The sequence below is a fragment of the Lactuca saligna genome, chromosome 4, assembly GCF_052625555.1.
Source record: "Lactuca saligna cultivar CGN05327 chromosome 4, ASM5262555v1, whole genome shotgun sequence".
NCBI classification, from domain to species: domain Eukaryota; kingdom Viridiplantae; phylum Streptophyta; class Magnoliopsida; order Asterales; family Asteraceae; genus Lactuca; species Lactuca saligna.
Window position 1 is genome coordinate 306,065,234 of NC_136420.1, and position 3,770 is coordinate 306,069,003.

Genomic DNA, 3,770 nt, shown 5'->3' on the forward strand with positions numbered 1-3,770 from the left:
ACTACTTTTCACACCTACATGTGCCTTCCTCAAGGTAAATTTGATTCTTTTAAGTTACCTCACCACAAGCATGAACAACCTATGCTACACAACATACATATCCTAGAATCTTCTAGGAACCCTCAACTCTCACAATTAACAATACAAAGAACCTCAATCAACACCTCTGGTTTCCCTATTAATGTAATTTGTACACGAAAAAGAATCGCATAGACTATCAAATGAAGATTCTATCCTAAGTCCACAACTATACAAAGAACAAGAAATGAGGCAAAATCGGTCATTCTAGGGCTATATAATCATAAGCATATGAAACTTTGAAAGCATACACATAGCAAATAACTGAGCCAATATCAGTTCCAAATAATACATGCCATCAAATAATATCGAGCTATAAGGCATCACACAAATCAGGCAGTTCTATCATATGATTCCTTAAGGTACCCTTAGCCCTAATCTAGCATGAAATTCACATATCAAGCATACTGATCACAATACATAAGTATAGATAACATGGGAAACACTTATTTGAGCTCGTCTGATTGCACGCATTGCACACTCCCCTTTTACTTAAAAGAATCCTTTTCAAAATTTATTTTCTTTTTCTTTTGAAAAGATTATAATTCCCTCAGTTTGAGTTCTGACATACCCGAAAGTGTTCCTGGATCCCTCAAACCAAGGCTTTCATGCCAACTTGTAATAGCCCAAAGAAAAAGAGGTTAGTTTTTTCCATTTTAAAAACAAGAAATTTAATAGCACATTGTTCGAAAATCATCCCAAAATAATAATGTCAAATAATCAGAGTAAAATCTTAAAAGTGTAGAAAAATAGTGAGGAGTGAATGTTGTGCCATCATGTCAGCCCCTTCCCGTTAGTACTGGAAGTACCTGAAACCACAAATAAGCTATAAGTAAAAGGTTCGTGAGTTACCCTAAGTACCACATATCAAACATGAATAAACCATAGTTTTACAATCAATTTCCCGTCGGGGGCTAAATCTCGGTCTGATAGACAGTTGTCGGGGGCCAGATTCGGATCTTCCTTACAAATGTCAATCGCCAAATCTTGGTCCTACATGCAATTTTCTGCCGAGTGACAAATCTCGATCTTATAGACAGTTGCCAGGGGCCAGATCCTTGTCTTTCATACAATTGCCAGGGGCCAAATCTTGGTCTTTCATACACATATCTCAAATGTAGCTAACAGTAGGGTGTGTGCAGTGCAGTTTGGTGCGGTTTTGCGTCAAAACCGCAAACCGCACTGCATATGCGGCTTGAATATTTTAGAAACCGCAAACCGCACCACAGATGTTGGCAACTTTATGCCTTAATATGTCTTAATGGAACCCGACATCCACTTTTTTCCAACAAGGCTCACATTAACGACTTACTTTCATAAATGGGCTCATATCAATCACTAAAATGACATTTTTATGCATCTAACACCTTAAAGGGACTGAGATCTAACATCTCTAATTTCTGGAGTTACCGAAACTCACAAAAAGAACTCATGGGACAAAAATGAACTCATAAACAAGCCCTAACTTTAATAATCAAAATGAATCATCAAGGTAAGAACTTTTTACTTTCAAAAGCATCCTAAGTTAATGTAGACTCTGGATGTAGAAGCTGAAACTCAACAAAAGCTTAATCTCCAAGTTCTTCTTTTTGAAAACACACCAAAATGCCACTAAAGTCCCTTCCCAGCTCAAAAATCTCTCACAATGGCAAACTAGGGTTAATAGGACGTGAATAGCAGTGGATGCTGATGAGGATGAGTGTCTAAAGGTCATAACGATCCTTAAATAGGGTTCATGCCCTAAAAATTAAGGTTTAATCTTTGGTTGCGTACGTCTTGCCTGCACCATGTACACCTTACGTACGTGGCTAAGATCCTCGATCCAAGGCGCACATATATGCTAAGCGTACAAAAATATACGTCCAACGTACGAGGGGAACATTTTCTCAAAATAAATTAAACTTCATGGACAAAAAAGAAAAAAAATACCTGAAATTGAATGGTACAAATTAATTGATTATGAAAAAAAACATTAAAAGCTACACAAATCTAAATGTAATATGTTTAGCTTAATTTCGCATCTGGAAGAGTACAGAGTATGAGAGTACAAAATATGATGGAAGTGTTCTAACTGCTACTCTGACCTAAGTACTTACACTATTTATAGGGTGCATCAGAAGTACAAAAAATAAAAGGACTATACATGATATATCGAAGCTCTAATTGCCTTGTAAATATCTTACATATCGAAAGTGCTCAGCTTTCGATACTTATAGACACATGACACAAGAAATAGCTTTCGACACTCACTATCTAGTTTCGACCCTAAAACTGCATTAATTTTTTTTCGCTTGTTTCTATTTCGATTCCGATTTTGAATTTTGGGGTTCGATGTTCTTCTCCACCATTTTTTTTACGCAACATCACTTGCATAGATGTAGGTGGAAGATTTTGGTCGTTTTCGCAAAGCACAGGTACACCGGAAAAAATTAGAACATGGATACATTCCTCTTACCTCCATCGGAAGCCGGTTGCCATTCTTCCCATCTGATGATGTTGTCGCTGACCAGCGCCCACAGTGACACGTGTTGTGGTTAAAAAATGATCAGGAAAATAAATAAAAAATAATAATTTCCAAGAAGATTAGTGGTAATATCTCTAAAGTATTGCCATGAAAAATTACCCAATCTCTTCAAATTGTATTGCCCCTTACTTGATGTATCACCTCCGATAATAAATTTATCTCACTTCCTTGAATATAAAAATTAGGAAAACAATAATATGAGTTTTGCTTAGTTTTTTGGGTTTTGATGGGTAGTAGTCCAAGCGAGATACGAAGGGGGAACAAAAAGTAGGCCATGCTTTTTAGCATTCTTGCATCGATAAAAAGAAATAAAGTACAATTGATTCATAGGTTGAGGGAGCGTAGACGAGAAAGAGTTGTCAAGTAGGAAGAAATGATTCAAAGGTGGTGGTACGCGTCATCAGTATAACAAATATGTCATATGGTTCATGGTTGTCTATATTTGATTAGGAGAAGATGTGGCTAGCGATGACCCTGCAAATTGGAGCCACAACACCAAAAATGCAAACCATCTATTTTGAATCATATTCTTATGAATCCTCCAAACTCTTCAACTTATTCTAATTAATTGTATATTAAGTAAATATTTTACTTATATAGGAACATGATTTCTCATGTTTGGTTAGCCATACTTACTTTTTGTACTTTCAAATTTTGTTATGTAGAATACACAACAAAAGAGAAGAATATTTTAGTTGTTATATTTAATGATGAAACACGATAGGGTGATACGATTTCCTTTGGGTGTAAATTAAAAGAAATAAGTCATTTTATCAATTTAAAACAAATAATATAAAAGATGATACAACCTGTTTTCTCAAGTTTCTTTATATATATATATATATATATATATATATATATATATATATATATATATATATATATATATATATATATAAAATTTATTTTTCATGATATAACTGTGTTTCATATAATATAAATAGATACTATAAATTTATTGGTATATTAGATTTTAGGCGTGAAAGAACTTGGAGCAACCAACAATCAACATTGATGTATATTTGATCATGTTGAATCCTTTTCAAGTATAAGACTTTTGTTTTTCAATCATTTAAACAATTAGTTATTTTTACTATAATGTTATAATAGTAGTAGAAAGATTTAGAGAGGTTACGGGTATTTGTATCACGAATCAAATAGTTATTAT